Source organism: Uloborus diversus, chromosome 9 (genome assembly GCF_026930045.1).
Source record: "Uloborus diversus isolate 005 chromosome 9, Udiv.v.3.1, whole genome shotgun sequence".
NCBI lineage: Eukaryota > Metazoa > Arthropoda > Arachnida > Araneae > Uloboridae > Uloborus > Uloborus diversus.
The window spans coordinates 106,227,293-106,238,208 of record NC_072739.1 but is presented as its reverse complement, the minus strand read 5'-3'; positions in this window follow the sequence as shown (position 1 = coordinate 106,238,208).

Sequence of the window (10,916 nt, the reverse complement as noted above, 5' to 3'; positions counted from 1 at the left end):
ATGTGATAGTTTTTTTTAAAGAATGATTCCACATGTGTGAAGATGATAGAGACATGTTTATTTTCATGAATAACTAAAGGCATGGTTTATAACTGTATATATAAAATATGTTCATATGTACATTTAGGTTAAAAGACATTTTGTTAGAATATTCCTGCTAGCTATTTCATTTGTATAATTTACACTATATTTTTTTATGCAATTGCTTCAATCTTTAAATCCTGATTGAAGCTCTATTTCAAGGCATTTATAACTGACTGCAGAAAAAAAGTGTTTCTACATGCAGAGCTTCCTAAAGTTTTTGAATCTGCGTAAAGAAAAACGTTTGTACAAGTTGTAAAGGTGTATTACAATTGCAGGGTTCGTATGCTCCGGGAAAACCTGGAATTGTCAGGGAAATGTCCAATTTTGCCCCAAAATTTTTTTCTCCAATTTTTCCCAGGGAATTTTGTACCATTCGTTCTAATCTTCGTTTTTAGCGATGTTTCCTGAAAAAATTGTAAAAGTTTTGAGGCAAAATGATGCTAGCAATAAGAAAAAAAAAGGGCAACCAAAAAAAAAAAACTTTTGCGGACGCCGTTTTGGCTCCTCTATAGTTCCCTAGAAAAACCCAGAAATTATATGCACAAACTCAACAGGGAAGATGACAATTTACTGCTTCGGAAGCACAATCTGATGATGAGAGGGTCGATCGGGAAAAATCGTTTTCTTTTATCGGAAAGTCATTTCAGCTACGTGTGAGACATAGTCGCCATTTCTGGTCATTCATAAGATGGAAGTAGACATGATGCTTAAATGCCCAAGTTTCCAAAACAAAGCAAAATTGGATGTTTTCTTTAACTAAGAACTGAAAACTAATAAAAACAACGCAAAATGTGCTACAAATTGTTTTTTTAATTTTATTTTAAATATGTAATTTTCTTGAGAAATGAAAATTTTTGTTCTGAAAACTTAATCTCATTGCCTTGGACGCAAATGTGCTAAAAACTTTTCAACTAAATTGTAGTTTCATGAAGATTTATTATTTTTAAATTGTTTTCATGCTACAAATTCAAAAGATTATTTCTTTATTTTTGTTGTAGCCGCCACATTTGGTCATACCCAAGATGGCAGTACACAAGACTTTTTAAGTGCCTAAGTTTCCAAAAATGGCATTGGATGTTTATTGCAATGCAAACTATTGATAAAAGCACAAAATGTGCCTCATTTTTTTTTCAGGATAATTTGTAATTATTTTCTGGAAAAATGCAAAATTTTATCTCCAGAGCATTTTTTTTTTTTTTAATTCTAATTGATTTAGACGCTTATGTGCTAAAAACTGACTATTTTGTCTTAATTGTAGTTTTTTAAGGATTATTTTATAACTACTTTTATGCCACAAATTCAAAAATCTACTCATTATCTTAAATGTTTTACTTAGTCGCCATATTTGGTCGTTTTCAAGATGAAAGTGACATAAATTTACAAAAACATAATTGGAAGTTTATCTCAATGTAAACTATCGGAAGTAAATGTGCAATTGATTATGAATTTTTAAAAAATTATCTTCTATAAAAGAAAATTTTTAATTTTAATGTAAGCATCTTTTATATACAAAAGAAAAAAAAACTGATTATTGACATCGGCTTATGATTGACGGATGTTGATTTTTGTTTTTGTGCATTATATGGCATGTTCATCGATGCAACAAGTTAATCATATTTATACTGAAAAATAGCTTTGTACTTTGATCAATATGTTTTGTGTTACAACATACTAATAAGAAAATAAAGAATTGTGAACCAAAAGTGGAGAAACATTGCTGCAGATTACAGCAAAACGCTAATATGCATGACATGTGGCATCAAAGAAATTCTAAAATAAGTTGAAAGTACTTTGTTTTCAACAAATAATAAACAAATGAAAACAATTTTGAAAAAAAATGTTTAAAAAAAGTTTTTTAAAAAATTGTAAGAGAATTTTTTTTTAAAAATCCAAGTTCTTTTTTTTTTTCTTTTTTTTTTTTTTAAGTCTACAGTGGGAAAAGTTTCAGTCCTTACGTATTGCTACTTTAAACAATTTTGATCATTTCGAAAATAATACTACTTAAATTTAATTTTGAATGAAGCCAAGTTTTTCTAAAAAAATAACCTGGAAAAGTCGGGGAATTTTTTTTAACCATAAGTGTATGAACCCTGAATTGTGTAACACTTTTGACTCTCCACATGCAGAAAGTAGTATAAGAAGTACATATTCAATTCAACATAAAATATTTCCATGGGTTGAAAAACTATGTAACTTTTAACATGATAAATGTAAATTCAAAATTTTATTTCAATTCACCAACATTAACTGCTGTTAAATATTAATAAGTTGTTTTTCTGCACATATTTAAAGATTGCATCTTTCAAGGAATGTATGTCTAGGTTGTTTCATCAAGTTTTGCTCATTGTAAGGAATAATCTATAATGAATTCTAATGGTAAAGAATATATATTCTACTTTATATAGCGCTGATTGTGATTAAGATGTAGTTCTTGAATTTAAAAGCTATTAAATAAAGTCTCTCCCAAATTGGGGATTTTACTTAAGACGTCAGACTTCCTTTTGGAAAAATATAGTGGGAAACTAATCTTCCACTTTTTTCCCCAATGTTGTTCTCATGGCCCGAGTAACTAAAAGTGAGCCCTAAGGCCGACAATACTTTGTACATCCCCCCCCCCCTCTCTCTCTCTCTCTTCCATCACTCTAAAGTTTATGCAAAATAATTCTTTAACCAGAGCTGCCAACTTTTGAAAATCCAAAATTGTAGCTGCATTTTGCGGTGGGGGGGAGGACTGCTTCGGAATCAAACGGTGATCAATTGTCAACAGTATAAAGAACAAAATAATGATCTTAATGAATTGCAAATATGATACAGAAAATATTAATATGGAATAAAACATTTTATACTGAATATTTTAAGATGATAAATTCTTGATTATTAGCTGTACCTTTCACCCAGTTGGCATGTCTTTGAAGTAACATGCTTGTGGCAATCATCATGACCGCTATGTTCAATTGAAAAATCGCTATTGCAAATCTTGCATAACCTGTCTTTGAAGATGAAATAAGGAATGGCCAAGTGCTTTTATATTCTTCACAATATTTTTGGCAATTTTTCCGTTTTTTGCTGAAGAACCCATAAACTGCTTAGAAATTTAAACCAGTAGCACACATGCAGAAGTTTGATTTTCTGAACTTACCGGTTAAGTTTTCATGCAGATTTTTGGACCCACCTTCGTAGCGTCATAGTTTAAAGTTGTAATTTGTAGAAACTACAATTTTTTCCTAGCAGTTGGTAGCTCTGGTTTTAACTGTGTCAGTGCATCAGGATCTCCTCCGGAGCTCTTGTACGTAGCACTGGGGGCCTTGTGCAGTTGGTTTGCACATGCCTAACACCACAACTGCTTTATATCCATTTTATAACCTTATTCTTTTATAGTTCAATTAAATTGTGAAAAGCAAATTGTCCTCTTCCACACACAAATATTTGAAAAAAACAAATGGCCACTTACCAAACAATTTTTTTTTTTTTAAATTTTTTTTAGATTCATTAGTAAGTTTATTAATCAAAAATAAAAAGTTAGTTACCGTACTTAAGTTTGCATGAAATTCTAAAGAAATAAAAGTTTTCTTACTCATATAAAATCAACTAAATAAAAGAGAAATACTAATAAAATATCAGAGCTGTTTTTCTGCAATTAACGAATCAATTTTTTTATTTTCTTAAAAATACGTGACTCTTTAATGCTATGCACCGAGCTGTCAACCGCTATGAAAAATCATAATTTATACGAACTGCAGCTTTGAACGAAAGGAACTTCGCAGAGAAGCTACAAAAACGGGAAAACCTATCCAAAAATTACGTTCTTTTCTTTTTACAATCCTAAGAAACATTTCAATCATTACAATAAAAATCCACATTGTTTAATTTATTCAAATACTATTGCTTTTGTTCTTGATATAGTTCCAAATTTATGTTTAAAAATAAACAAAATGAATTTATCATAATAAATTTTAAAAAGTAATATCTTTGGTAGCTTTTCAAAATAAACAGTTACTTTTCTCATTGTAAATTTAATCGTAAAGTATTTATTGCATCTGTTACATTTGTTATTTAATGAGCCATTTACCTGCAGTTTTGTGGGTAAGAAAGAGTCATTTCAAACCTGCTTCATATTGAAGTTTAGGATATTAAAATTATTTTTTCTGTTCCTTTAATGCATTAATTTTTGCACAGCAACCCAAGAGAAAAAATTACTAAATTTGTTATAACTCAAAATTCAGGCCATACATTTAAATTGACAATGGTGTCTTCCCACCTTTGAGAAGTATAATTTTTAATGCTTGGGGATGGGAGCCTTCCGTGGTCGAAATTTTGCCTCATATGCTGGAGGACGTGGGTTCAATTTGCATCAGTGCCCTTAGTGTTGCCTCCTGTTGTGCTGTAAATCTCTCCTGTGTTTGCCTAAGGACAAAGGAACTTCGTATGCAGTTCTATATATGTGAAGCTGATTAGCTCCTGTATAAATAAATAAAAAAAATACTTGGATATAAATTGAGGTAAAACCTCTAACCCCTCCCCTCTGAAAAAATTTGAAATGACTTCAAAATTTCTTAGTGAAGCTTGCTGTTGTATAAAGTACAAGACACTACACTTACATTATAATTTTCCAATCATTGAGCAATCGCCCGAATATATTTTCTTCACATTCATCTTCATTTAATGACAAAGGTCCCTCATATCAAATCACAAAGCATATATGCGTGTTGCCTGGGGAGAAGGGAAGTTAAAATTTATAAATATGAAATACATATTTATATAAAGTTGTTTTATATTGGCTTTGTTAATAAATTCTAAACAATTGATTCAAAGTTGATGCAGTTAAATTTGTCTTGAATATTTTTAATGCAGATTAAAATAAAAGTGACATAAGAATGGGAAGAAGTTGATGCTCAATATACTATTTATATTGTAATGCGTGATTTTATGCTGTAATGCATCAAAACTGCCAGGTTTGTTACTACTAGGCTTAAGGTTATGGATTATCTTTAATAATGTTACTCAAAATGCATTTCATACGAATTGCATATTCATCTGCTGTTAAATTTATCATATCCATTTCATATTTTGTAGTGAAGTGTATGGCATTTCGTGTTTTGTAAAGTTTAAAGTGTATATATGTTTTCCAAAATCTTAAATTTTGTGTCACATTTTAATATGTACACTGTTACTGAAATATGAATAAAACCATTGTTTGAGCAAATGCGTTTTGAAATTTTGTAGTTATACAAGTATGAATAAATGCAAAAGAAAGATTAATAACTATAGTTGGGGCAAACCTAACCTGGCAACAGTATAATGCTGTGATTAGGATCTGTGTAGCCTTCAAAATGTTGCCAGGTTAGGACAGAGGCCGAATATTCTGATATTGGACATGAGGATCATTTGTATTTCAGGGCCCCCCTAGGGCCCGACTAAGATTTTTTAAGACAAGGCATGAAATTCATTTTGTACCTCCCCCCCAGGCCCCCCATATTTCCGCTTATTCTGGTGCTATAAAATATTTCAATACTTGCATATTAACACAACCAAGCTAAATTTGGTGGTAACCTCATATCACGTTTAAAAAGTAGAAGAGCTATAGTATACGATAATTATATAAGATGGGGTTAAACTTTGCCAGTTTACCGTAAATATCAAAGCTATTTATGATATAACTTTTAATAGAAGATACAGACTAAACTTGGAGTGGTTTTGAGATTTGCAAAGAGATCAATTTTTGGAGGGGAATTTTTATCAACAAATAAGAGATTTTTTCCTAGTCTTGGCCTTTGCAAAAATATCAATGACATTATTTTACTCTAGATTCTGAGTGAAATCATTATTTTTAATTAGCATGATAAATTACAGAGATTTAGGCCTCCCCCCTGAAATCTAAGAGCATGCCCCTGCTGTAACAGGCTCTGAGGTTAGGTTTGACCAAGTAGAGTTCTGTTATTTTCAAATGTTTACAAATCCAATAGGTTACTGGAACCTCCCAAAAATCTCCTGATTTGGCAAATTTAGAAACAATTACATTTTTGATTTTTTTTTTTTCTTTAATCCTTAAAATTGCTTTTGTCATTCGATAAAACTGGAATTTCATTTGGAAAATTGAGAATTCCCCTCCCCCCCCCCCAAAAAAAAATTAGTTTGGGTTGCACCTGATGCTTTCCCTGTTAAAAAGCCAGTTAGTATGTTTTCATATGCTGTGAACCATTAAAAGAAATGCAGGGAGACTCGAACACAGTGATTCCCTACCTTTTTTGCCTTGCGAATTCCCTTCCAAATTCGGTACGAGTTTGGAGAACAACTTTTGTAATAAGTGACAAGCACCTCCCCCCCCCCCCCCCACACACACAATAAAATTTAGAAGGGGAATTTTTTTTTTAATTTTAGGAACAAAAATAATAATCGCAAAACATAGAAGTGCAAACATTGCTACAAGCTAAAATTACTTAAAAAATGATTTCAAAACAAATTCAGCAGATCAACCCAAGTAATAATTCTTGTAGTTTCAGCCAACTTTGAAAAGATTCTTAATGGGATGGTTGTGGAACAAAGAAGTTCAAAGTTTGGCTCAAATGTTTTATCTCACAGTTTCAGTCTTTTATTCGGTTCAGCATTTAATTTCCTTCTGCTTTTATCTCTATGTGCTGAAATTCATTTCTCTCAGAGAAACTTTGTTTGATAAGGGTAATAAAATTTGAAATGTATTTTTCTAACACAACAGTACATTTATTTGTAACGCGAAATCAGTATATTAAAAAATGATTTTTAAAAACACCTTTTAGAGAAAATGTCTCGGATTAACTACAAGATCTTTTTTCTTCCTGTAAAATTAGAAAGTTCTCTTAAATTTTCATCTTGAAAAGGACTACGAATCTAGTTGTTTGATAAGGATCTACTGCGTACATAATCGTTTGAGTGCTGAAGAATTTTCTTATTCTTATGCTAAAAGTATGAAATAATTTATTTTATTTTATTTAAAAAATAATAGAAAAGCCTACAATAAACTTTAATTTTTCAGAAACGGTGAATTTTGCCAACAAAAATATTTTTATACTCACTTATTACAAGGTAAACTTCATGAGTTCCTTTTTTACATGCAGAACAAATTTTCATTTTTTAGCTCCGTAATTTTTTTACTGGGTACCTTACACCTTCGCAAGCTTTGCCCAGGAACTTTTAATAATTTTTTTTTTAAACTTTTTCACTTCCTATGGGGTTTTTTTTTTTTTTTTTTGGATTGCTAACTATTCCTTCTCTTTTTCATCTACAAATCTCAAAGTACGTTATCATCTTGGTGATATGAGAATTATAGCAATAAACAGCAGCGTTATTGCACTTATTGTGTCACTCTCATTTTCGGCAAAGCACAAGAGAAGTAGGATAGCTCATCGTCACACTCAATTGGTAAAGAAACTAAACGTAGAAAATTAAAGATGCTTCAGATGCTTGCATATGCTCCATGAAATGTTTCCATCAAATTCAATTGAATTTTCCGATCAAACCAAGAACACTGGTGCGTTCATCAAAAGTTGAAACTTTTTCGGTAATGGTTCAATTCTATCATGCTCAACGAAAACGGAAAACACCCGTGCCTTGTAATGAGTCTTATTTCTCCAAATTTACAAAATAGAACATCAACACATGTGCCAACATTTGTATCCAAAGAGTATCGAATGTGCAAGAGACAACTGAAAAATTATAAACAAAAACCCTTGAACATGCGACTAAATCTCAAACAGACATGTTAAAATTCCGCCATTACAATATTATTTTCACGAACCCCCCTTTGTACCTCTCGTGAACCACCGGTTGGAAACTGATGCTCTAACAAGACTTGACAGGAAGCGAGTGCGTAGATCAATTGGTCTCTATCCATTTTTACTCAATGGCCAGCAATCCAACACTAGTTATTTCCGATTGTCTAGCAAGTGGTAACCCCCCCCCCCCCCACTACACACACACATTGTTTTCAAATTCAGTGGTGGTTTTTGAGATTTTTCTGGGCATATTCTTTAAAAATGTTTGGAAGGCAAATATATTATCAAATATTTTTTAAATTACCATTTTAAGCTTTTTGTGAGTAGGACAAACTCTGTTAGTGGGCTGGATGTGGCAGCCACATCAACCGTCCATGAGCTGCTCATGGACCGTTGATTACAGAGCAATAAATTTCATGTTAGAAAAAATTGTAATTATTTGTTACATTTAGTGAAAGCAATGATCTGCTAATTTCTGCGATGAAACATTGTATTAATTACATGTAAGCAGATAGTGAGTGGCATTCACATAGTGTTGCTAATGCTCATTGCCAAAAATTGGCACCCACACGGTTTTATATTAAATAGTACTATTCTTTTCGTGTAACAAGGTCATGAAAATGTTTATGAAGTCAGAAAAAGTCTTGGAAAAATCATAGAAACTTTTCATCCGAATAGAATGTGAACCCTGCCATCCGTAACCAGCCAATTTGCTTATTGGCGAATCCCTATAATGCATGAAAATTTCTTGCAAATTTCATATGTTTGAAATGACTAACACAAAAGAGATGGGGCAGGAGGGGGGGTCTGCAAAATCAATATAAATTGTACAAGACTCTGGATTGATTCAATACATAAAAATTTATTAGAAATTAGACAAGAAAGAGAAAAACTTTTACACACATAATTTTATTTTCATTCTTTTATAAAATAGCATGCATTCATAAATACACACAAACCAACAAATATTATCAATGCATAACTAACATCTAATATAAATAGATAAAATATTGGCTAAACCAACAGCCAACTATAATCAATAAGTTATCTAAAAATAATAAATATACTAAATGATTAAAATATATCCTAAAAACACATTGGTAAAAAATATCTTCCTGAAAACAAGACATCTTAGGGGCTGTCATTGAATGAAGTCACACTTCACTTCCCCCTTGTAACATGTCACAGTATTTTTCATAAACATTTTTTCATTAAAAAAAGGATTCATGTCACACTTCTTGTTTCCCCCTCCTACCCCTTGTCACAAAAACTTGCAATATCATAAGAACTCTTTCTCCCCCCTTAAAGTGTGACATCATTTGTGAATAACCCCTTACTAAAAATTCTAAACAAAGGTAGAGTATATACAAATATAAATAACACCGAGATTTACATTGTAGGCTCTAAAATGTATAGAAGAGTTTAATACTACAACATTACAACAGAAAACAGTAGAAATTGAGGGTGAATGAAATAAACTTCAAATTGTTCACATTATTACAGGACATTTAATGAAGATCAAAACTGTACTCCTTTCACGGAAAAAGATATACACAATCTAAACAAACAAATGCGCCATTTCGCGGCGTTAACTACATGCTTGGCATTATACAAAACAACAAACTGGTGCCAGGTAAATGGTGAATATTAGTTTACTTTTTTATTTCAGAGATTATTATCAAACATGGCAAACCTTCTGTTTATTTTTAATCCATCTTTTCCGCGAACGGACTATAGAAAGGTTTTAATGGAGATCATAATAATAATGCTAATTTTAAAATGGTTGCAAGTGCAACAAAACAAGATCTTTGCATTGGAATGTTGTGATGTACATCAGACCAACAGCAAAGATTGGTTTCATTGGTCCTATTTTGTCATAGTGCAATCGACAAATAATGGTGATCTGGTTTGAAATGATTTTTAATGGTAAAATACAAAAGATAATGAATAAGGGGTTAGCAACCCGAGGTATGTGCATACTTTGCTGACACAGACCACTTGGAATCATAGCATTAGGAAATGCATTTAAATATGAAGACTTAAAAATATTTCTTTTTTTTTCCCCGGAATCCAGGTTCAAAATTTCCTTTTACAGATAAAAACATAAATTAATAAATGAATAAAACTGGTTTTCCATTACTGACGTTTTTACGCAAAACATTTTTCAATGGTAATTACAATATTAAACATTATTCAATTTAAAAAATACATTTAAAATATAACTGTGCATAGTTAGTAGTTACTAATATCAGGGGCCAATACAGGATTTTTTTCTCGCTACCTATTTTTGTAAATGCATCATTCTATTTTTGTGAATTTTTTTTTATTATCAGCATTGTTTTTGTGAACTTTTAGAGGCATCCTAATTTTTGTAAAAGAGAAATAGAACAAGTGAAATTTTAGTTCGAAAAGTGTAAATGTCATCCAGTATTATTTTTAACAGGTTTCGTTTTTTGGGAGGGGGGGGGGGGAGCTAAAATCCTAAGAAGTACAAAAAATACCATTGTAATTTCAGCTTAATGGGCTATGTATTGTGTACAATATTGGAAATTATGAGAAAAATGATTCCCCAAAACATGTTAAAAGATTGCGATAATATTGCATAAATACACCTTGGCGAGAAACCAGCTAAAAATTCGTTAAAATACCTCAAAAAGGTTGCTATTTAAGCGATTGTTCATATAAACCTGCTTAGAATTTTATTTTATGAATAAATTTTGTTTTAAACAGAGAAACAAATTTTATATTTTGAAATGCGAATTTTTGTGAAATTTTCGATGTTTTTGTGAAGCTACTGATTTTATTGCTTGATTTTTGTGAAAGTACCTATTTCAAAATAAGATTTTTGTGAAGGTACCGAAAAATGGTAGCAAAATTAGCCTGTATTGGGCCCTGAATATGTATGACAAATTCTAAGCAAGTTATTCTTTTTTGTGTAACTAAACAAGGAGTTAGTAAGTCATTTATTGTAAATTTACATTCTACAACCAGGGTTCACAAGGTTTTCAGCATTATGGTAAGGAAACATAGTTTTATCATAGCCAAAAACCACTCTTTATATTCCGAAACAAAAGTTTCAATAAA